The 26,080-nt window shown below is 45.7% G+C and overlaps 1 long non-coding RNA gene across 1 annotated transcript in view; it reads right to left on the bottom strand.

Annotated features, from left to right (window-relative positions):
• Window positions 1-26,080, bottom strand: part of LOC135055534 (uncharacterized) — a 51,049-nt gene that overhangs the window by 23,637 nt on the left and 1,332 nt on the right. Inside the window, exon 2 of the long non-coding RNA XR_010243768.1 lies at window positions 19,012-19,188. This is a non-coding gene — a long non-coding RNA (uncharacterized LOC135055534). The remainder of the gene's footprint in view (window positions 1-19,011; window positions 19,189-26,080) is intronic.

The following is a 26,080-nucleotide window of genomic DNA, read 5'->3' as shown; positions in this document are numbered from 1 at the left end:
TCTAGCCTCTAATCAGAATGAATGATGCTGCTGTAGTAGCACCTGTCCCACTGGGAGTGTATTTTAGCTTAGCAGAAGTGCCAACGAAAGGATCGCAGAGCGGCTACAAATATTTTTTGTGCAGTTTCTGAGTAGCTCTAAACCTACTCAGCGCTTGCGATCACTTCAGACTGTTCAGTTCCTGTTTTTACGTCACAAACATGCCCTGCGTTCGCCCAGCCATACCTGCGTTTTTCCTGGCACGCCTGCGTTTGTCCGTACGCTCCCTGAAAACGGTCAGTTGACACCCAGAAACGCCCACTTCATGTCAATCACTCTGCAGCCAGCAGTGCAACTGAAATGCTTCGCTAGACCTTGTGTGAAACTACATCGTTCGTTGTAATAGCACGTCACGCGTGCGCATTGCACCGCATACGCATGCACAGAAGTGCGTTTTTTGCCTGATCGCTGCACAAGTTTGGTCCAGATCCATCAAAGCATGTAGATACCCATGAAGAACAAGCACATAAACATACATGCTGTACATACATACTTTGATTGATATATCACACCCGAGGAAAAAATGCGAACTCTTCCAATAGTGCCTTATCAATTTTGATAAGGGCACTATTGGAAGATTTCACAAGGCACTATTGGAAGATTTCTTATTTTTTACTCGAGTGTGATCCCGACTTCTCCCTCTTCCACCGGCTGTTCCAGCGCTGTCCCGGCGTGCTTTTGCTTTCCGGCAGCGTCTCCTGACAGCGGCTTACAGTGCGGGTGGCGTCCCCAGAGGTATACGGGAGGCGAGTGATACGTATATGCCAGGGATATATAATACAAGCCATGTGGTAGACAGCCTACAGCACATTTATACAGGGTACGAGGCTATCCGTTTTTAAAGTATTGTGTTTTAATGCTTGTCCAAGAATAAATACTTTTAAGCACTATGGAGCGCCCCTATCCATTTATTGTTAACAGAATATATATGCACACACCCAAGTATATCTATACACACACACAGACATATACATACACAATTTACTAGTGTCCAAGCTAATGTGACTTCCTAGAGATTAGAACAAGAAATTGATTAAATGTGGTCACTACTTGGAATAGTACATTAAAATATCCTTACAGAGTTTAATGATCAGTGATTATAGGTAAGAGATAAAGATGAATAGAAATGTTTGGGTGAGAGAATACATAGAGTGCAGCCAGTCCAGCTACAAGCCACTGAATACACATTTCTTCCAGTGACTGATGCATGTATAATATGTTTATATTTAGCTACCACATAAATCCCCAATCACTTTCATAAGTGCGCTTACCAAGTTTCAATCATCTAAAAGGGTGCTTTTAGCTGGATGAGCTATGAAAAACAAGACTGGCCAGACTCTTTTCCCACCACACCTCACCTCTCTCGCACAAAGCTGATCAAGCCAGATACGAAGCAGAACAAATTCAGAATCCTTCACCAGTCAACAGCAGACAAGATATGCAATTCTGTCTATTATGTATACCCAGTTAGCTCTATGCATTACGCTACATTAACTCCTTCCCTGCTAAGTATCAGGCTAGACTATGTAATTGTTAGTAAGTCTCTGGTTCAAAAAAATCACTCATTTGGATTAATTACAAAGAATCAAGATTGAAAAGATTTGTTTTTTTTACTTGTTTAATGCTCCTGGAGCTAAAATTGGGCAAATCTGCTTATGTATTGAATTAAATAGTGATCACTACATCATTATACACAGCACAGAATTGCCGGAGTAGAAATGCCTGATTCAGCACTGTATTATGAGAAAAGCAGACTACTCTCATCTCTCCCTAGAGAGCCATGCCAAGACAGGTTCTGGTTTTTTTTTTTTCCATTTTTAAACCTTTATCCACACTAATGTAAAATAATATAGGTACCATCATGTAATTCTAAGCACTGTAATATAATTGAACTTTGTGATTTTTTTTTTAATAAGTTTTAAATATACATTTAAAATTTGCTGCAGTGCTATTGATCATTGGTATACTATTGTGATAATAGACTAAAACAGTCCATGAACCGTCAATAGGAACTGTGGGGCCAATTCAGAGCTGATCGTAGATGTGCCAAGATTAGCACATTTACGATCAGATTCTCTGACATGCGGGGGATGCCCCGCATGTCAGGCCCTACCTACCTCCCCCCCCTTCCCTGCACAGGTGCGAAAGCACTGCAGCTCCCTGTGTGCGCAGCCTAGCTGCGCTAGCAGGTGGCTACCTGCCATGTTTTGGGTCGCAGCAGCTGTGTATGACATCACGCAACTGCCGCGGCCGGCCCCAGCAACGGTCCTGACATGCCTGCATTGTCAACCCCCAACGGCATCTTCATGGTAATGCCACGGCTGACAGCTATTAAGATGTCGATTGGCTGTGACATGATTCCACCGATGTGTGCACAAAGGCGCCTTGTCGATACCTCCAACTGTCCCGCTATTCGGACACTGTCCCACCCGCAGCATTGTCCCCTGGACGGGGGGGGGAAGGGGGCAGTTGGAGGAGGCTCTGCTCTGCAAAGCGAGTGATCTCTGAATAGATGCTGTGCACATGCGTACCGTGCGGCATCTATTAAGTGCTGGGTGGGGAGCAGGGGGCTGCTTGGGGAGCACTGGGCACGCTCCCAAAATGCTGAAAGATGGGTCCCTAAGCATGGCCACACCCACTCGGCTGAGGCATACCCCCTTTTCGGGCCACGCGAGATGTCCCAACCCTTTCATATCAAAAGTTTGGAGGTATGTCTTGTCTGAGCTGGACCATCAGACATTGTAGCTTATGGCATACGCAGAATGTCCGACTGACTATTGCCACCAGTGCCGGTATAACTACATCTTTAGACGCAGGCGCTGACACCAATATACCCACAACACGCATGCGAATGGTAGCCACCTCCACAGTTACCACCCAGAAATGCCTATGGATTTCCATGCAATTTTGATTTGTGTCTTTGTGCAGTAACCATCACTGCACATAAGCAGTGTCACCCAGGCGCCACGCAGAGGGAAACCAACAGACACTGATGTGTTTCACTGCGTCCACCTCTGAATCACCCCCTATGTTTGCAAAACTGAATACAAGTACTGTTTATATTTATATATAACTTCTACAAGAAACTGGAAAATGGTTTACAGTTCGGAATTGTAGCAACGTAAGGTAAATCTAAAAGGATTCCAAACTACAAGTGTAATAAGCGAGAAATGTAAAAGGCATATATTGTAGTATTTAACAACATTTATAAATAGTTTCTTCCATCCAACAAACTACACACTGATTATAAGTGAAAGTCACATCTGTATAGTACAGCTAGAATGCAGAGGTGTATCTACCCATTGGCCAGGATGGCACTCGCCAGGGGCACCTGTCGAGAAGTGGGCGCCACCTGGCGGTGCCACCCGCGGCCAAGGGGTAGAATCAAACAGTAGCTCTCATGCCGCATGCTCCGGTAGCCAGGACTCAAGTGTAAAACTCTCCGTGACTGCAGTAGTGGATTTCCCACTAAGGGCTAGGGAGAGGAGCGACTGTAATGCTCAGGTGAGATAGAGGGGGCGTGGTCTATCAATCAACTAGAGCGAATGATGCTTTTTGCATCAGTGGCTCCATTCGGCTCCCCGTGTGTTGCGGCTCCTGAGATGGCCCCTGGTCCTCCCGTGGATGTGACCAACTAGGACCTAGAGTACGCCTGCCTACCCGCCCGCTGCATGTGACCACCGGTCCCTAGTGTACCTTCGCTTGCTCCACGCTCTGACTGGCTCCTGAACACTGTAGCTGCAGGTTGGTCCATGCCCAGTGTTTTCAGAAGAGATGCCGCCGCCATCCACGTTGTGGCTCCTGGATGTGATTCTGCTTAATCCGGCCAAGCAGTGGAGAGTCCTGCAGTGAGGTGAGGTGCTATTTGTCAGCTGCTCCCTGGGTTATACGATCCTTCCCAGCTCCTGCTGCTCTCTACCCTGCCTCACCTCCACAACACACTGCACCTTTCTGTGTCCCTTACCTGTGACTCCCTGCTCCATCTATAACCATTATTGTTCTCCCCTTCAAGCCCCAATGGGTCTGCTTACCCATTTTCTGTGGATCCCCTTTTTGAGGACTACACCCCAACACCCCTTATCTTGGAGGTTAGATCCCCCATCTCTGATGGCCCACTAATTGGTCGGCCCTGTATCCCCTGGGTGTTCTGGTTTTTGCTATCCCCCATTTTTGTACATGTGCCATTATACTTGTGGGGCCTAGTCCACCCCCCCCCCCCCCTTTATTGAGAATCAGTTCCTACCCCAGTACAGTTTGCTCTCCCTCGTTTTATCCACACTAGTCCTCTCAACATTCAGAAATCTACTGACAAATCTTCCAAACAAAGGGAGGTGGCACCTTGCAGCCTTTAACCAGGGGTTCCAAGTCTTCTCAGCACCGAGACCCTCACTCCCCTCCTCTGGAACGCTCAGGTGGGAAGCCAGGAGATCCAGGGATTGCTTGAGGAGGGAAATGCCGTGGGGCTGGATGAAGTAGAATGCAGGAAGTCAGGACGGTGGCAGGTAGAGCACATTATATTCTATACTATAAGGTGGGCACAAAATATTTTTTAGTTTTTTGTGCGGGGAGGAAGGGGGGGGGGGGGGCAGCCAATAAAGTTGTGTCTAGATCCGCACTGTGGGCGACCACAGTCACGATGGCGGATTTAGGCATACAGTTTCAGAGTATGGGTAGGTAGGGAAGCACCTCCTCTTCCTCCTCTAATCCCCTTCCCAGCAGTGCCACACAGTCTGCCAAATGCAAGCCACAGTGTCAGCTATTCAATGTTTGATCCCTGCAGTAGCTGCACTTCATGGTCTCACCTGACAGTTCAGATCACACACAGGTTACTACATACTGTAATCTGGTGGCCCTCTGTATGGAGAAGTCTGAGGGCCATATGGGTAACTACATCACTGACTGCCTGTCCAGCTGTGTTGAGACCACAAGTCCCAGCACACTTTGTCAACTAGATGTGCTGAGAATTGTAGTGTCATCACAGCTAGAGAGGTCCTGATAAGTGTGTTTTGTCTACTTTAGTCAATATACCCTCAGTATTCCTACCCTCACCCTCCCTATAACTCCCGCTAAATGTCCCTGCCCTCAGCCTACCTGTAATTCCCCCTCAGCATATCTGCCTTCAGCATCCCTGCCCTCACTGCCTTCTGTAGCTTCCCCTCAGCATTCCAGCCCTCACCCCCTCCTGTAACTCCCCCTCAGCGTACCAACCCTCGCCCCCTCCTGTAACTCCCTCTCAGTGTCCCTGCCCTCACCCTCCCTGTAACTCCCCCCCCCCTCACTGCATCTCACGTTAAGTGTCCTTTCCCTCACCCTATGTGAAAATGCCCCCTAAGTGTCCCTGCTTGCTCGCCCTCCCTGCAGCTCCAACTCTGTGTCCATGGGGCGGGGGCGCCAGTTCCTTACTTTGCCAGGGGCGCTCAGGCCCCTAGATACACCCCTGCTAGAATGTACTTTTCACTCCTGCTATCATTTTGTAACCTTTACAACACTAAGGCCGGGTACGCATCAGAGCGATGTGTTCCCAGCCGATAGGCCAACATACCGTGCACACTAAATTGATTAAATGAGCAATGGAACAATCCCTCGTTACGACCTTCATTAAACTGCACTGGGTTGCATGCAATTTCTTCTGATTGGCCATGCAGCATGGACAACCAGATGGTATCACATGTGACCCAAGGGAGCATGCAATTGGGCGTATGCACTGCCTGATAAGTACGATATGTTGTTCCAGTTTGGCCAGACATGACAAATCATGCTGATACCAGAAACTGCTATAATACACACATGTAGTAATACTAAAAACAACTGTAGTGTAAAATGTTTGAAAGGGTACTGTGAAAATAGGATTTAATCCTTTACTTGTAGTCCATTGAGGATACTGGGGTCCATTTAGTACCATGGGGTATAGACGGGTCCACTGGGAGCCATGGGCACTTTAAGAATTTAATAGTGTAGACTGGCTCCTCCTTTTATGCCCCTCCTACCAGACTCAGTCTAGGAAACTGTGCCCGAGGAGACGGACATACTTTGAGAGAAGGATAGATAAGGATAGTGGTGAGATTCCGAACCAGCACACACAACAAGAGGAAAGCCAAGCTAACAAAATTTGAAACAGAAACAGCAACGACTGAACCAACATTACTTAACCAAGAAACATTGCAGGAAAAATAAAGCACTGGACTTGCGCCCAGTATCCTCTACGGACTACGAGAAAAGGATTTACCGGTAGGTAATTCAAATCCTATTTTCTCTTACGTCCTAGGGGATACTGGGGTCCATTTAGTACCATGGGGATGTACCAAAGCTCCCAAACCGGGTGGGAGAGTGCAGAACTGATTGACCAACTGAAGGTCCTCAGAGGCCAAAGTATCAAATTTCTAGAAATCAGCAAACGTGTTCGAACCTGACCAAGTAGCTGCTCGGCAGAGCTGTAAAGCCGAGACACCCCGGGCAGCCGTCCAGGAAAAACCCACCGACCAAGTAGAGTGGGCCTGTACAGATTTTGGACATGGCACACCTGTTGTGGAATAAGTATGCTGGATAGTAAGTCTAATGTAGCGTGCAATGTCTGCTTTGAAGCAGGACACCCAATCTTATTGGGATCATAAAGAACAACCAGCGAGTCAGTTTTTCTGTGACGAGCTGTTCTTTTCACATACACCGTCAAAGCCCTCACAACAGCCAAAGACTTTGAAGTAGCAGAAGTGTCAGTGACAACCGGAACCACAATAGGTTGGTTGATGTGAAACACAGACACCACTTTAGGAAGAAATTGCTGACGAGTTCGGAGTTCTGCTCTGTCCTCATAGAAAATGAAATAGGTACTTTTATGAGACAAAGCCCCCCCACTCCGACACACGTCTTGCTAAAGCCAAGGATAAGAGTGTGACGGTCTTCCACGTAAGATATTTTACGTCCACCTCCTATAATGGTTCAAACCAGTCCAATTGGAGGAACTGCAGCACCACGTTGAGATCCCAAGGTGCCGTAGGAGGCACAAAGGGAGGTTGGATGTGCAGAACACCTTTCAAGAACGTCTGGACCTCACGGAGAGAAGCCAATTGTTTCAGAAAGAAAATGGACAAGGTCGAAATCTGGACTTTTAAGGAGCTCAGACGCAGGCCCACATCCACAGCTGTCTGCAGAAAAAGCAGGAAACATCCCAGATGAAATTCCCCCACAGAATAATTTCTGCTATCACACCAAGAGACGTATTTCTTCTAAATACGATGGTAATGCTTAGACGTTACCCCCTTCCTGGCTTGGATCATAGTCGGGATAATCTTGTTAGGGATCCCTCTCTTGGCTAGAATCAGCTGTTCAACTTCCATTCCGTCAAACGTAGCCGCGGTAAGTCCTGATAGACGAATGGGCCCTGTTGCAGAAGATCCTCGTGAAGAGGTAGAGGCCACGGATCTTCGAGGAGCATCTCCAAAAGGTCCTCGTACCAGGCCCTTCTTGGCCAGTCCAGAGCAATGAGTATTGCTTGAACCTTTTCCCTTTTTATTCGCTTTAGAATTCTTGGGATCAGAGGAAGTGCAAGAAACATGTACACCATCTGATAGACCCATGGAGTCACCAGGGCGTCTACCGCCACTGCCTGTGGGCCTCTCGACCTGGAACAATACCGCTTGAGCTTCTTGTTGAGCCAAGAGGCCATCATGTCGATCAGTGGATATCCCCATCGACTTGTCAAGCACCTGAACACTTCCGGGTGAAGGCCCCACTACCCCGGGTGCAGGTTGGGTCTGCTGAGGAAGTCTGCTTCCTAGTTGTCTACTCCTGGAATGAAGACCACTGACAAAGCCACAGTGTTTCTTTCTGCCCAGAGGAGAATTCTTGACACCTCTGACATTGCTGCTCTGCGTTCCGCCCTGTCGTTTTATGTACGTCACTGTCATCACATTGTCCACCTGGAACTGAATGGCCCGATCTTGAAGATGTGAGGCCTGCAGAAGGGCATTGTATATGGCCCTGAGTTCAAGAATGTTGATTGGAAGAACGACTTCCTGACTTGACCATCTTCCTTGAAACTGCACCCCCTGAGAGACTCCCCAACCTCTGAGGCTTGCGTCCGTGGTTAACAGAATCCAGTTCTGAATTCCGAACCTCCGACGAGGTGAGAAGTCTGTACCCACCACAGAAGGGAGATCCTGGCTTTTGGCGACAGACGGATCCTTTGGTGCATATGAAGATGTGATCCGGACCATTTGTCCAACAGATCGAGCTGGAAGGGTCTTGCGTGAAAACTTCCATATTGAAGAGCCTTGTAAGAGGCCACCATTTTCCTCAGAAGGTGAATGCACAGATGCACGAACACCCGGGTTGGCTTCAGGACGTCCCGAACCATCGACTGGATCACCAATCTCCAACAGAAGGAACACTTTCTGCGACTCCGTGTCCAGTATCAGTCCCAGGAATGGGAGCCTCCTTGTTGGCTCTAGGTGAGATTTCGGAAGGTTCAGAATCCACCCGTGATCCTGGAGAAGTTTGGTTGGCAACCTTTCCCTGGACAGTGCTTTTATCAGGAGATCGTCCAGGTACAGAATTATGTTCACTCCCTGTTCATGGAGTAGAAACATCATCTCTGCCATCACCTTGGTGCCGTGAATGAAGAGACCAAAGAGCAGGGCCTGGAACTGGTAGTGACAGTCCTACAGTGCAAACCGTAGATAGGCAAGATGAGGCGGCCAGATCGGAATGTGAAGGTACGCATACTTGATATCCAGAGACACTAGGAATTCCCCCTCCTCCAGACCTGAGATTACCGCTCTCAGAGACTTCATCTTGAATTTGAACACCTGTAAGTATGGGTTCAAAGACTTTAGATTCAGAATCGGTCTTACTGGTTTCGGTACTATTAACAAGTTGGAATAGTACCCTTTGTTGAGCAGATGAGGTAGAACTGGAACAATGACCTGAGTCTGTACCAGTTTTTACATGTCATACTGTAGAGTTATACTTTCCTCTTGTGAAACTGGCATGCCTGATTTGAAGAATCTGTGAGGTGAGAGCTCTTGGAACTCTAGTCTGCAGCCCTGGGAAATAAGATCTATGACACAGGGATCCTGGCACAAACTTGACCAGATCTGACTGAAGAATTGTAGTCGGGCTCCCACCTGATAGTCTTCCAGGCATTGCGGCCCACCGTCATGCTGAAGTATTTGAGGAAGCAGGGCCTGAGCTCTGTTCCTGAGCACCTGCAATTGCTGGTTTGCATGGTTTGCCTCTAGCGCCGCTGGAGGATGTAGAAGCACCTCTGGATTTGCCCTTGGATTGGCCATCCGAAAGGACGGTAACTTAGAAGCTGAATAAGTCTTCTTGGTTGGGGGGCCTGCGGAAGGAAGATATGTAGACTTACCCGCAGTAGCTGTGGAGATCCATTTGTCTAGTTCCTCTCCAAACAAGGCCTCTCCTGTGAATGGTAGGTCTTCCACGCTTTTCCTGCAGCAGTTCACTGGCGTAGCCACAAAGCCCCTGTGTGCCGACACTGCCATAGCGGTGGTGCGTACATTAAGCACGGCTATCTTTTTTATGGCTTCCACCATAAAGTTCGCAGAGTCCTGTATATGCTGCAGGAGTAAAACAACATCCCCCCTAGACAAGGAATCTACTCCCTCAATTAGGTTACTTGACCTTTTTGCAATGGCTTTTGTGATCCACGCACATGCAATAGTGGGTCTTTGGGCCACCCCAGCAGCTGTGTACAATGATTTCAGTGTAGTCTCAATTTTACGATCAGCCGTGTCTTTTAGGGAGGCTGCACCAGGAACAGGCAATACAATTTTTCATGACAGCCTAGAGACTGATGCGTCCACTATTGGTGGATTTTCCCATTTTTTTCCTATCATCCAGAGGAAAGGGAAAAGATTAGAGCAACCTTTTAGGGATCTGAAATTTTTTATAAGGATTAACCCACGGTTCTTCAAACAGGGTATTCAATTCCTTTGACACAGGAAAAGTGACTGAGGTCTTCTTTTTTACATTAAAATAAGATTCCTCACACTCCTCTGACACTTTATCAGGAATATGCAGAACATCTCTAATAGCTTCTCTAAGAGCCTCTATTCCCTGCGACAGAGCCGCATCTCCCCCCCCCCCCCCCCCCCCCAAGTCTACCTCACCCTCCTCCAAGTCTGACCCTTCAGTGTCAGACTGCAGGATATGAGGCAGAGATGGCTTTTGCGGACAAATTGGAGGGGATTGAAACGCTGTTTGGGGACTGAGTCTCTGCTCATAAACTCATCCACAGCCTTTTTTAAGGATTGCGTCTCTTTCTCATTGCGGGACAATGTTGTAGAAAGAGTGGAGATCATTCCTTTCAAAGAATTAACCCACTCTGGTTCACTTAGTACCCAGTAGTGAGCCTCCTGGTGAAGAGGAACACTGCTGTACAAGAAACACACTCTTTGCCTGACATAATGTAAATGTGACAGCACACACACACACACACACACACACACACACACACACACACACGAAAAGGTTAAGCACAATTAACCCTCAAAAAGCCCTTCAGGGAGACACAGAGTTGTTTGGAGCCAGCCCCCACCGTGCCCTTATCGCTTATACCAGGCAGAGGCGATCGTAGCAGCCCGACGGACTTCAGCCATTCAGCCATCTGGCATGCGCCGGTGCACTGCGGTGCTGGCGCATGCGCAGTTCTGACCCAATCGCACCGCTGCAATAAACTGCAGCATGCGATCGGGTCAGAATGACCCCCTTAGTACACTAGTAATCGCTACCCCCCTGCTATGACCCCCTGGTAATGCTGAGGTAATTTGGAGTCACACTGGAGGAGCTGCGCGTCCCTGTCAGTCAGCGTCTGTGTCCACTGCAGAGGGAAATGGCGCTGATGGATCCACTCATAGTGAAGCCCCGCCCCTTCAATGGCGCGTGGTCCTCCCGCTTTTTTTATACTGGCTGAGGAATTTGGTGCTTAAAATGGACAGAAACCGTTTTAAGGCTGTGTTGCCATTATGCGTACCGTGAACAGTGTACTGAGCAGCAGTTGTGTACTGTGTCTGGAGACGCATTCCGCCCCGTTTAGAAGCCGTGCGTCTTCGTACCCTTGTGCTACCATAATGGCCGGCGCCCCACTAACCAGGACACCGACGCAGTACTCACCACTCTTCTGCGTGCTGTGGGAATGTACGCTCGCCGTGGTTGGGCTTGCGAATAGTTCCCTCAGGAGCTAGTGTCCTGTCAGCGGGTAATGGGGCTATTAACCCTGAGAGAGGATGGGCAGTTTCCCCTTCCCCCCTAAGTCCCACGAAGCAGGCAGGCTGGTGCCACATAGCCCTGCCTGAAAATAACAAACATAGAAAATAAAGGCAGAAAACTCTTCAGGAGCTTCCTTCAGCGTGACCGGCTCCTCCGGGCACATTTTCTAAACTGAGTCTGGTAGGAGGGGAATAGAGGGAGGAGCCAGCCCACACTATCAATTTCTTAAAGTGCCCATGGCTCCTAGTGGACCCGTATATACCCCATGGTACTAAATGGACCCAGTATCCTCTAGGACGCAAGAGAAAATAGGTTTATCCAAAATGAGGGTATGAATGTACGTATAATATATATCACATTCTATAACTATCTTTACACACACACACAAAATCTCAGTGGTTCCTTTATAGTTACACCTTTCTAGTATCTGCCCCAAGACTTTCCTACATTTGTTGCTCCTCTCCAGGAAAAGCCCAGAGAGGAGAATCAGCTGCCAATTTTGGGGATGGGCTCTCATGTTGTTAGGATAAAAAAGAAGAAAGTTCTTATGTATGTCCGGATTGTCTTCCCGACGTGTTTTCTACTGGAGTAAGGCTTCTCAATCGTCTCCGTCAATTTGGATCATAGGGGGAAAACACCAAAAAAAGAAAAAAGAGTGGTCTCAGTTCTATTTTTGGTTTGTTTAATAATGTCAGTATCAATGGGAGAGTCTATAATCTTCCTCCTTATGGGTGGTGTTCAGATCTTAAACGTCTTAGGGGTCACCCTTGTGGTAAACAGTCAACTGCGTGCTCACAATTTTCTTACATAAAGTCTCAGAGACAACACTTATAAAGGTTTCTTTTCCCGTCACTCTTAATAAATATCAGAGAAGGAGGGGATGCTCACGTGTATGCTTACATCAAGAAGAGTGTAAATAAACACATCAAGGTATCTTTCATAGGGCCAGATTCCTTCCGATCTTCCCTCGTGGTTCCCGAGGTGTAGTCACAAGAAATAAAGCAGAAGGAAAGTGGTTACTGGAGAAAAGTTCTCAGAGTGGAGTTCCACCTATATGGGACAACCCTTAAGTATATGGGATTGTGCAGCAAGGTAAGTTTAAAGGACCACCTGTTTTGTGACACCAGAATATAGAAACTGCTCACATGTATGCTTACATATAAGCAGTTATGGAGGTACACATAAAGGTATCTTTATCCCTGGTACTCAAATCTCATGTTTTAAAAACATCATAACCGGTAATACGAAATGCTCACTTGTTCGCTTACATCAATACGAGTGATTCAAAGCACATAATGGTTTCTTTTCCCAGAGTCGGCAGAATTCACCAAATTACCAAAAAAGTTCATATTACATAGGAGTCCTTATGGTAAAAACAATTCCAACAATTTATTCCAATAAAAATCAAATGTACAAAAAATAAGATGACTTCTAGGTACGATACCAGATGGAGTTACCAGCCGTGGGAGGAAATGATATACCCGGGTACCTCACCACTGGGTAGCAAGATACCGATCCCAAAAAGTCAATCCCTATATTCTTTCAGCTCCTCACCAACGCGTTTCGACCGTATGTCTGGTCTTTTTCAAGGTGTGTGTGGAGGAGGCTGAAATACAGTGCTTAAATACCAAAACTCAATTAGGTCACTTCCTGTGTGGGCGGCGTTCACTAAAATGAATTACATAATATATATGGTTAAAAATGGATATAAATGTTCCTAATGCATATAGTTTTAATAAATAGTAGCTTATATCTTCTGTGTTCTGTATTTAATATAGCATATATTAGAAATGCGGCTAATTTTCGCATTGCGTTCCATGAGCCCTGGAACGCACAACTTCCGGCGGACATCCGGTATGGTCTTACACAGTGTAATTTATCGTATTGCGTTACAGGGAGTGCGTAGCGGATATTCGCTGTGGGTGCATGGGACTTCAGATATAGTTATCATTGTGGTCTGTTGATTAACAGACCACAATGATATGCGGCGGGATGATACGCCGAGGGGAGTTGGCGCATCGGTACGTGGTGCGCATGCGTAAAACATGCGTTCCACAGTGTGAATATAATTCCGGAATGGTCATTAGTCATGCGCATGCGTAAACCATGCGTTCCACAGTATGAATGTACTTCCGGAATGGTCACTGTTCACGTGATCTGAACGGAAAGGTGACCACGTTCCATTGGCTATTGTCACACAATGATATATACTCATTAATAGAAATAAAATGGGCGTGCAGTAATATCTAAGGATTGGTTTCATAAATTTTAAAAGCATAAAATGGATTCTTTAGAATACATATTGTTTCTTATAAATACTAATCCAACAAGAGGGATTATCGGAGTGGGTATCCCCTAATGTAGGAGGGGTTATTTCAGATAATGAAAAATAGAAATGATATACTATATCATTTCTATTTTTCTATTTTTCTATATTTTTCTATTTTTCTATTTTTCATTCTATTTTTCTATTTTTCTATTTTTCATTATCTGAAATAACCCCTCCTACATTAGGGGATACCCACTCCGATAATCCCTCTTGTTGGATTAGTATTTATAAGAAACAATATGTATTCTAAAGAATCCATTTTATGCTTTTAAAATTTATGAAACCAATCCTTAGATATTACTGCACGCCCATTTTATTTCTATTAATGAGTATATATCATTGTGTGACAATAGCCAATGGAACGTGGTCACCTTTCCGTTCAGATCACGTGAACAGTGACCATTCCGGAAGTACATTCATACTGTGGAACGCATGGTTTACGCATGCGCATGACTAATGACCATTCCGGAATTATATTCACACTGTGGAACGCATGTTTTACGCATGCGCACCACGTACCGATGCGCCAACTCCCCTCGGCGTATCATCTTGCCGCATATCATTGTGGTCTGTTAATCAACAGACCACAATGATAACTATATCTGAAGTCCCATGCACCCACAGCGAATATCCGCTACGCACTCCCTGTAACGCAATACGATAAATTACACTGTGTAAGACCATACCGGATGTCCGCCGGAAGTTGTGCGTTCCAGGGCTCATGGAACGCAATGCGAAAATTAGCCGCATTTCTAATATATGCTATATTAAATACAGAACACAGAAGATATAAGCTACTATTTATTAAAACTATATGCATTAGGAACATTTATATCCATTTTTAACCATATATATTATGTAATTCATTTTAGTGAACGCCGCCCACACAGGAAGTGACCTAATTGAGTTTTGGTATTTAAGCACTGTATTTCAGCCTCCTCCACACACACCTTGAAAAAGACCAGACATACGGTCGAAACGCGTTGGTGAGGAGCTGAAAGAATATAGGGATTGACTTTTTGGGATCGGTATCTTGCTACCCAGTGGTGAGGTACCCGGGTATATCATTTCCTCCCACGGCTGGTAACTCCATCTGGTATCGTACCTAGAAGTCATCTTATTTTTTGTACATTTGATTTTTATTGGAATAAATTGTTGGAATTGTTTTTACCATAAGGACTCCTATGTAATATGAACTTTTTTGGTAATTTGGTGAATTCTGCCGACTCTGGGAAAAGAAACCATTATGTGCTTTGAATCACTCGTATTGATGTAAGCGAACAAGTGAGCATTTCGTATTACCGGTTATGATGTTTTTAAAACATGAGATTTGAGTACCAGGGATAAAGATACCTTTATGTGTACCTCCATAACTGCTTATATGTAAGCATACATGTGAGCAGTTTCTATATTCTGGTGTCACAAAACAGGTGGTCCTTTAAACTTACCTTGCTGCACAATCCCATATACTTAAGGGTTGTCCCATATAGGTGGAACTCCACTCTGAGAACTTTTCTCCAGTAACCACTTTCCTTCTGCTTTATTTCTTGTGACTACACCTCGGGAACCACGAGGGAAGATCGGAAGGAATCTGGCCCTATGAAAGATACCTTGATGTGTTTATTTACACTCTTCTTGATGTAAGCATACACGTGAGCATCCCCTCCTTCTCTGATATTTATTAAGAGTGACGGGAAAAGAAACCTTTATAAGTGTTGTCTCTGAGACTTTATGTAAGAAAATTGTGAGCACGCAGTTGACTGTTTACCACAAGGGTGACCCCTAAGACGTTTAAGATCTGAACACCACCCATAAGGAGGAAGATTATAGACTCTCCCATTGATACTGACATTATTAAACAAACCAAAAATAGAACTGAGACCACTCTTTTTTCTTTTTTTGGTGTTTTCCCCCTATGATCCAAATTGACGGAGACGATTGAGAAGCCTTACTCCAGTAGAAAACACGTCGGGAAGACAATCCGGACATACATAAGAACTTTCTTCTTTTTTATCCTTTATTATTATAATTTCATCTGTATATGTAGCGCTACTGAGTGTGTGTACCACAACCTCCTTTTTCATATAACCTTTGGAGTATAATTGGTGATATACTCAGGTCCACACCCACTATAGCAGCTCTTAGAGCGCAGGGATCTCCTCTAACTCCCATTTCTCTCATGTTGTTAGGCCCCACCTCCGCTTTAGGAAAAATGTCATGAATAGTAGATTATTGAGGAAGGGGTAGGGCTAAAATGATGTAATTTGCATGATTTTAGCACCGCCTCCTCCATACAGACATACTGAAAATAGGGAGTCTCCCACACCTTTTTAGAGAGTAGGTAAGTATTCCCCAAGAGCAGCTCCACTACCTCAAAGGTGCTCTATGGTATTGAAATTTGGTGAGTGTGGAGGCCATTGGAGTACAATGAACTCATTGTCATGTTCATGGAACCAAACTGTGATGACATGTGATACAGCCATGTTATCCTGCTGGAAGTAGCCATTAAAGATGGGCAGAGTGTGGCCCTAAGTCAATAATATTCAGTAGGCTGTACCATTTAAATGATGCTTGATTGTTATTAAAGAGCCTTATCTGTGCCAAGAAAACATTTCCCACTTTAATACCATCCCCACGAGCCTGAAATGATTACACAAGGCAGGATGGATCCTTGGATTCTTGTTGCTTTCACCAAATTCTGACACGGACAGCTTTCTTTATTGGATTTTCCAAGATGACTCAAGTGAAAAGTACCTACTCCAACTGAGATATAACATCGGTTCTATAAGAGACACCATACATTTTTTAAGAGTAATATTGCTTAAAAGTCAATTTTTCGTTAGGTGACTACAAAGCATGTATGACTTTTTTTCACTTAAATGGAGGAACAAAAATATGGATAAAACATAGGAAAATAATTATTTCATTATCTAATAAGGTGTGTATAAATATAAGTCCTGAATGGTTGACAATGGAATCTTATACCATTCTTCTGCAGAACTTGTTCCAGTTACTTGAGTGATGCTGGAGGCGCATAACGTAACCGAGCCCTGTTCTCCAAAACCAACCACAGAGGCTCTACGATATTGAGGTCTGGCCATTGGAGGTGGGGAGGAAGATGAGACACCTGGTCTGCATGTTCAGAAAACCACGATTGGACGACACAAGCTGTACGAATTGGTGCCTGTTCATCGTGGTACCAGGCGTCACCTTCTGGAAACAATGTTTGCACCGTGGGATGGACCTGGTCGGCCAAAATGTCTACATACTGTAGTCCTTGGCAGTGACTGAACTATAATGGGGCTTGTAGAATATCATGATAAGGCTGCCCAAATCATCCCCGACCCTCTACCATGCAACACTCTTGGCACAATACAGTCCCGATTATATGCTTGTTTTGGTGTTTTCCACACATAAACTCGTCCTGCAGTTGGGAACAGTGTGACGGACGATTCTTATGACCAGATAACAGCCTATCAATGCGCAGCAGTGCATGGTTTATGAGTGTTACACGACTGTCAACTTCTTGGCATTCACCGGGTTTTATACAGTAGCAGGTTGTGGTTTATCATTCACTGGGTTTACCAGTAGTTTGGCAACTTCAACCCGCCCGTGAATGTCGTACCTGTTGAATTCCCTTATCACTGTTCTTGTAGACACGAGGTGTGGAACACAGGAATTCAGCTCAGCAGTCACTTTTGCAGCGATTGTCTTCTTATTCTTGGCCACAATCATCCTCAATGCCCCTCTGTCTCTGGCAATCAGTTTACACTTTCGTCCATGCTGGTGTTTAGATGATGATGTTTTTCCGGAAACAGTATATGCCATCATTACCTTTTATACAGTTCCTTGCGATATCCCAAACTGGCTACTGCAGTCACAGACGCACCTGTGATACCCGAGACTGGGGACTTGATATGGGTAACCATGGACAACGGGAGTAACCCTCCTAGGGTGCCTTTCCCTGTGATACTGTTAATGTTATGATTAATTGTGGACAACTGAGGCGTTGGGACCCAGGAGGAGCCGGTGATTTACCAGCCAGATCTCACGCGCGGCTGGCAGGATAGATACGGGCACCTGGGACAAGAGTTTAAAAGAAGAAGGGGCTCGAGCGCCGGCAGTTGGTGTGGCGTTGGTGAAGAGGACAGGCGCAACGTGGCGGCGGGCGGCCGGAGAACGGACTCTGGGTGACGGCTGACGAGAATAGAGAACCCCGCGACTTACCGCAGGAGGAGAGAGCTGGGGCTGGTGTCCTGACGACCGGAGCGACGATCCACAAAGCGCCGGCACCCATCGCCAAGATACCCACCAAGAGAAGGGTCGGAGGAGCATAATTCCCCCGGTGAACCCGATTTGCAGGGGAGCGTGAGAGCTAAAGGAGGCGGCTTCTCCCGTGAGTGACAGAAGCGGGAAGACGGCTGCAGCGGTATCCGACCACTCAGACGGTAGCAGGGAGGAGAGAGAGAGACGGAGCAGTGCCTCCCTTAGCAACCACCATACGCTGCTACAACACTGATAAAGGTATTTATCCCAAAACCCTTGTCTTACCTCATATCCAGTGGCTCAAACACTCAAATAGCACCAGGAACAGTATAGTACACGCCACTGTCAGCCACCCGCTCCTATTAACTTGTGAGGCAATCAGCAAATACAGGACAGTTAGCCTCCTTATTCAGTATAATATACGCCACAGTCAAGGACTTTTGTCAGCCACCCACTCCTATTAACTTGTGAGGCAATCAGCAAATACAGGACAGTTAGCCTCCTTACTAACCCATTGCACCCAGCCTAGTGCACAATAAAGAGGAGGATAGAAACTGTGACACTATTGAAAGATGTAGACAGCTACCTAAGTGAATTCAGACAGAGGAAGAGCAAGTGGTGATAAGGATTCAGTAAGCTGCCGCAGAGTTATTGTTACCCCTACTTAACCTCAATATAGTCAGTGAAGAACTTACCAAGCCATATTTTATTAGTAACCAGAACACATACCCTATATCGAGTTTAGTACTAATTGGGGAAAGGATATTTTCCTAAGAGGCGTAAAAGTATAATTGTTACAGGAAACATCGGTATTGTCATACTAGTCAGAGTTGAACTGTAGTCTGATAACAAGCACAACCACCAGTAATTATAGAATTTTGCGCCAGAGCTCCATAGACTATAGTATTACTCTACAGTGGATCAAGAGAGAATTATAAAACGGAGGTTAACAACTAACTAGGAGATATTCCACGACTTCTTATATGTGCACCAACGTATGAAGCTTCAGCTGAACTGTGGGGTTTCAGGGGAACGTGAACTGCAGTAGGTTAACAGGGAGTGGGTATGTGATGTGGTGATATAATACTGTAATTGTATAAATTTGCTTAAATGATATTATAGCTGGTTGTTATAAGGCAAAATATACTAACCATTATCTAGGTAGTGGAAGTGGATCGACGTGATCAAACAACGGTGTTCCCGGTTCCAGTCTAATAAACCCTTTTAAATGTTATTCAGTTGCATGTCATTGATATTGATTGTACTGTATGATCGGCAGTTGTTATTCACGAATAACAGTTCTTAATCACGTCAATAGCCGTAGGGACCTGCGGAGAGAACAGAAACAAAAGGTAAAGCTTACCAACCTTTCAGAACTTACCTGATATTACCTATATGTAGATATAAAGACACTAACTGAGTATTACATTACGGTAATTGTTTGGCGTCACGAACAGGATAGTTAACTTAAGCGAGGAATTCTATACAAGTCGAGGATGTCTAAAGAGCAATCTATGATGGCTGGGGCATTCAGTGGAGAGTCTAGTAAACTTACGCAAGAAACGCCTAGCATGGTGCAGATAAACCCAATTACCTTACCTTACTATTTCGGGGCACCATGGCTTCCCACCTATCATGGAGATCGACACAAGGCTGAGGGGAATACCTTGACCGACTTCAAGAACAAGATGAAGAACAAGATGAAGTCGATGTTCCGTCTCTACCCGCTAAATGAACAACAAAAAGTTGAGATCCTCATCGGTCAACTGAAAGGGTCAGCACAAAGGGAAGTTATTTCGTGGCCCACCGAGGAGAGGAGAAATATCGAGCAGATACTTCAACGGTTAGCCACCACGTTCGAGCTTCATACGATTTCGGAATTAAAAATGAAATTTTATGCCAGGAAACAGCTTTTGGGATAGACATTGAGAGATTATGCGCTGAGCCTTCAAGAGGCTTTGAAGGCGATTCGGACAGTCGATGAAAATGAAATCGAAAACAGCGATGAAGCTCTTATATCACAATTCATTGAAGGGGCAAATAAAGAAAGCGTTAGGGCTCAACTGAGACTGTTAAGAATGCAAAAACCCGATCAGTCATTTTTGGACTTCAAAGAGGCTGCGATTAAGGTGGTCGGGACAGAAATGGCCCAAGAGGTCGGGTTTCCGGAAATGCCTGGATATCGGGAGAGTCAATTATCAAATGAGGACGCCCCTCTCAATCCAGCTAGGAACAAGAGAATCGGAGACACCATTGGCCAAAGCTTCCAAACGCCTGCTGCGGATCCGTTAAGAACTCTAAAAAAACAAATGGAGGAGCTTGCCGTGGGAATGGCTGAAATGTGTAAAGAGGTACAGAATTTTAGCCCGCAGACAGGGACCCAATTCCAATGAAGCCAGGTGGCCCCGGGAACGAAGGAGAGCCAGAAGTGATTGGTGGACCCCGCCTCAAGCAAGCGGAAGAAGGAGCACGGATCGATTTGATCCCCAAGGCCGTCCTATTTGCCGGCGTTGTCAACGGCCTGGCCATATCGAACGGAACTGCGACCAGGAGGAGGATTTAAACTCCAATGCCCCGAGGTTGGAGACCGAGCCTCGGGGGGAGATGCCGCAATAGGTTCAAGGTCTGAAGAATGGTGGTCCCAGTACGTAGGACGATGCCCTCATATACCCATTTTAATTAATGGGGTAGAAATCATGGCTATGGTTGACACTGGTTCACAGATAACCACCATCCAACATTCCACGTTCATCCAGCATTGGGGAGAACATCAAATTGTGACCCCTCCTCCCGCATGGCTACAATTAATAGCCAGCAATGGATCAAGTATCTCATGCGTGGGCTACTGGGAGGCCGATGTCAAAGTAGGAGACACCGAAATGCCGCTCCAAGGGTGCCTGATTACACATACGAGTGACCCGAATGCTATCCCAATGATTTTAGGGATGAATATCTTACAAAGCTGCCCGGATGAACTGATCTCTATCTTTAAGCGGGAGCTGACCAGAAAGTCGACCATCGAACCGTCCGTACTACAAAAGACTATCAAGACTTTGCAGAGCCAGCGGGCATTGGTGCAATGTAACGGTGCCATCGGGAAAGTTCGGATTACAGAAAGTAAACCCATTAAATTACCTCCGAATGCGGAAGTGATTATTTGGGGCAAAACTCGGTGTGGACCTCGAGGAAAGAGTTATGAGGCCTTAGTTGAGCCATGTGCAGGGGATGACGGAGAGGAACTTGTCGCCCATGGCCTAGTGAACGTTAAGGATGGCCGAATTCCGGTGCGAATTTTAAATCCTCATAATCATACGGTTAAATTGTACCGACAACGACCCATTGCTAAGCTCACCTGGATTACTTTCCAAGACGTCATACAGGCACAGGCTCAGGTGTGCCCACAGAATGATGATGTCGTAAAGGAGGAAGATAGAACTCCGACAGAATGGTGGAGAGACATACACATCGGAGGTGAGGATACTCCTCAGGCACACAAAGAGGGAGCCCTCCAAGTCGTAAAAAAGAATTCGGCAACCTTCAGCCAAGAACCCTTAGATTTTGGGACAGTCACAACTGTAAAACATCGAATTGTGACGGGAAATGCTACCCCCATCAGGGAAAAACATCGGCCCTTAGCTCCAGCCCTCTATCAGCCGGTTAGGAAGATGCTTGAAGAAATGAAGGCTACGGGCATCATCCAGGAGAGTCACAGCCCTTGGGCCGCACCGATGGTCCTGGTCAAAAAGAAGAACGGACAGTTGAGATTCTGTGTCGATTATCGGAAACTGAACCAGGTTACCCATAAAGACGCGTACCCGCTCCCCCGGATTGAGGAATCTCTGGCAGCCCTAAAGTCCGCTAAGTATTTCTCCACACTGGATTTAACGAGTGGGTACTGGCAGATCATGATGGAGCCGGAGGATCAAGAAAAAACAGCCTTTACCACCCCCATGGGGCTCCACGAGTTTAAGCGAATGCCCTTTGGGTTATGCAATGCTCCAGCAACTTTCCAAAGGATGATGGAGCACTGCCTGGGGAATAGGAACTTTGAGATGATATTGCTTTACCTGGATGATATAATCATCTTTTCCAAATCATATGCAGAGTATTTACAACACCTCCATGAAGTCCTGCAACAACTAGCCAGTTATGGGCTGAAGGTAAACCCCGCCAAATGCCACTTATTGAAACCACAAGTTCATTACTTGGGGCATGTGGTGAGTTCCGAAGGAATTGCGCCAGATCCAGAAAAAATTTGATCCGTTCAAGATTGGCCGATACCCCAAACCGTTAGAGATGTCAGGTGATTTCTGGGTTTCGTAGGGTATTATAGGCGGTTTGTGAAAGACTTCGCTAAGGTAGCGGCCCCTATACACAAACTACTTCGAGACGTGCCGCAAGATAGCCAAAGTAGACGTAAACTGATCGTTTGGACTTCCCGACAACAGGCGGCAATTGAACACCTCAAGAAAATGATGACCCAAGCCCCACTCTTGGCCTATCCGGATTACAGCAAACCATTCATTTTGCAGACTGATGCGAGCTAGCAAGGACTCGGCGCGGTCCTCGCTCAAATACAAGATGGCAAAGAAAGGGTAATAGCCTATGCAAGCCGAGGCCTCCGAAAAACCGAACGTAACGATGCTAATTATAGCGCTTTTAAGTTGGAATTTCTGGCGCTGGTGTGGGCCATCACAGAGAAATTCAGAGACTATCTTGCTGCCACCCCATTTGTGGCTTATACTGATTGTAATCCCCTTGCACATCTAGCTACTGCCAAAATGGGAGCACTAGAGCAGCGATGGTATGCTCGGCTGTCCAACTATCAATTTAATATCCAATACCGACCTGGACAGAATAATAGTAACGCTGACGCGTTATCCCGCCTTTCCGAGCAAGAGGAACCGGAAATGGAAGACCAATTGGAATCGGTAGAACTTCTTCCTTTCCAGGTGACCCGACAACCGGTGGTACAGCATAATGCTACCTTTACACAGAGCAAATCTGAAGGTCCGCTGGAAGGGAGGGGTTGGAAGGAATGGCAAGAGTGGCAAGACGAGTATCCCACTTTTCGACAACTGAAGAAGTTGCTATTACAAAAGAAAGGCTTAAATAAGGCCGAACGACAGACCGCAGCACCAGAGCTAGTTAAATTATGGAGACAGCGGGAACAATTAGAGGTCCATCAGAATGTAATAATCCGGAAAAGTATTAATCCAAAAACCCATTTAACTGTCATACAAGTACTTATCCCTATGATAAAAGCACCCATCCTACTGACCAGTGCCGTAACTAGACATTTTAGCGCTGTGTGCAAGAAATATCATCGGCACCCCCCCCCCCCCATTCATATTTTGAATAAGGCAAGATATAGGAGCGTGGCTTCATGGGGAAGGGGCGTGGCCACAAAATAATACCAATTTATAGTCCCCTGCACAGTAGTCTCCATTATTCAAATTACACCGCACAGTAGCGCCCAGAGCCGTAACTAGACTTTTTGGTGCCTTGTGCCATAGGGAGAATTGCATAAGGTACATGCCTCATGGGGAAGGGGCATGACAAGATTGATACAAAGATAAAGCCCATGTTATGATGCCCATTCCCACATTATATATACAGTATATATTACACACACATTTAACAAGAATCCTCTTTATACCACATTTATGCACTTAACTTGAGAGCTCGTTGTTATTCAGTTACAATACCCCTTATTAAATCCTGGGTATGGCAGTATTGAATATACTGCCATACCCAGGATTCAAACCTATAACCTGTTGAATTCTAATCACACACCCTACTCATTGAGCTATTTGATCCTACATTAAAACTATGAACACTATATGAGCTACTGGAGCTTTGTATAAAAAAATAATCAGCATTGCAATTGAGCAGATCTATGTAGTGTACAGCCACACATCCAATCTCTTGCTGCCACACACTACATAGATCTGCTCAGCTGCAATGCTGAATATTTTTCACAAAGTACAAGGCAAGCTTCAAATAGTTAGAATTCTCTAGCTTAAAATTCTCTAGCTTTCTATGCCAAGGCCAACAGCTCAATTAATAGATTGTCTGACTGCAATGCCACAGGCAATGGGTTTGAATCCCGGGTATGTCAGCATCTTGAAATGTAATAAAGGACAGTGTGACTGACTAACAAAGAAATCTCAAGTTGAGTTCATGAATGTTGTATTGGTATTAGAGACAGAATGGGTCAGGGTAGGAGACAGGGGCGGACAGGAGATGCTTGGTTTTACAAAGGGAGAAAGCTGCAAGTGAAAAGGAATTAAAATAGATAATTTACAAGTGCTACCAACAGCGCCCCCTATCTTGCAGCGCTATGTGCGGTGCCCCTTCCGCACACACCTAGTTACGGCCCTGCTACTGACCGCCTATCATAATCGGTCAGGACATTTCGGGAATCAGAAGACCGAAGCGAACCTTAGGCAAAGATTTTATTGGGTCGGATTACGTCAAAACGTAGAGGAGTGGTGTAAGAACTGTCCCGAATGTAATCTCCGGAGGCCACCCCTTCCCACAGAAAAGGCACCACTCCATCCAGTAATCAGCCATCAACCATTGGAGTTGGTTACTATTGATCACATAAAACTCGAAAAGAGCAGGTTGGGGTATGAATACGCTATTATGATAGTAGATCATTATACCAAATTTGCGGTCGCTTTACCAGTAAAAGATCTGACTGCGAAAACAACTGCAGAAATCTTTTGGAGAGCCTTTGTACGACCCTATGGGTTTCCAGATAAGATCCTGACCGATCAAGGACCGGCTTTTACATCCAAATTGTTCCAGGAACTGTGCCTCTTGTACGAATGTAAAAAATTAAAAACGACAGCATATCATCCACAATGCAATGGGCTTTGTGAGAGAACAAATCAAACGCTCATTCAAATGTTACGGGCCCTTCCTTTACAGCAATGACACGACTGGCCTCTGCTGTTAACTGAGCTAATGTTTATCTACAACAATACCGTACATGGTTCTACAGGTTTTATGCCGTACTATCTACTGTTCGGAAGACAAGGAAAGTTACCCGTGGATATACAGTTAAATGTGGAAATGGCTCCAGAACCATTTTTGGGAACAAACTGGGTGGATGAAAAACCAACGTCGGATGAAAGCCGCTCATGAGCTGGTAGTGCAACATAGGGAAGTAGTGCAAAAACGACAAGAGAACAATTACAACCTAAAAGCACATGCCGAACCTTTGCCTATCAGCTGTAGAGTATTGAAAAGAAGAAATCAGCGACAAAGCAAATTAGACTTCCAATGGGAACCTATTCCGTATCGAGTAGTGGAGGTGCCAAACTCCGAAATTGCAGTATACCGTATCATGCGAGAAGACGGAACTCAACAGAAACTAATTCATAGAGATCAACTAAAACCGTGTCTCATGGGGCCGGAAACCGAGGATGGGGTCTCCTCAAATCTGGAGAGAACTCCAATTGAGAGAATTCCGATCACAGAATCATACCCGGATGTAATGATGAGCGTATGTTGGCCAACCTTTGGTTCATTCGTGATTCCAGCCACTTCCGAGATAACGGCAACCGAAGACGAGGAAAATAACAATTCCGATCTGCCTGAAATCCCTTTATTGAGGCGTTCTGAAAGGAGTACAAGAGGAAAGTTACCCCTTAGATATCAATTTTAACGTATTTTGGTTAAGTTGGCTAAAATATATTGAGCCGAAAGTTGAATGTCCCGTTAAAGTTAAGGATTGAACGTAAATATGAATATATAGTACCATTAATAGACACATAGATATAAAGTGTAGATGGGTGTTTAGGCATGTAAGTGCTCACTAGTTGTGGGTAATTGTACTAGGAAATACTTACAGGTTATGGATGCGTAAGGATACGCATCAAATTACCGGGGAGGTATGTGATACCAGAGACTGGGGACTTGATATGGGTAACCATGGACAACGGGAGTAACCCTCCTAGGGTGCCTTTCCCTGTGATACTGTTAATGTTATGATTAATTGTGGACAACGGAGGCGTTGGGACCCAGGAGGAGCCGGTGATTTACCAGCCAGATCTCACGCGCGGCTGGCGGGACAGATACGGGCACCTGGGACAAGAGTTTAAAAGAAGAAGGGGCTCGAGCGCCGGCAGGTGGTGTGGCGTTGGTGAATAGGACAGGCGCAACGTGGCGGCGGGCGGCCGGAGAACGGACTCCGGGTGACGGCTGACGAGA

This window comes from Pseudophryne corroboree, chromosome 3 (genome assembly GCF_028390025.1).
Source record: "Pseudophryne corroboree isolate aPseCor3 chromosome 3, aPseCor3.hap2, whole genome shotgun sequence".
NCBI lineage: Eukaryota > Metazoa > Chordata > Amphibia > Anura > Myobatrachidae > Pseudophryne > Pseudophryne corroboree.
Note: the sequence above shows the minus strand (reverse complement) of the source record. Positions and strands in the feature narration are given on the sequence as shown.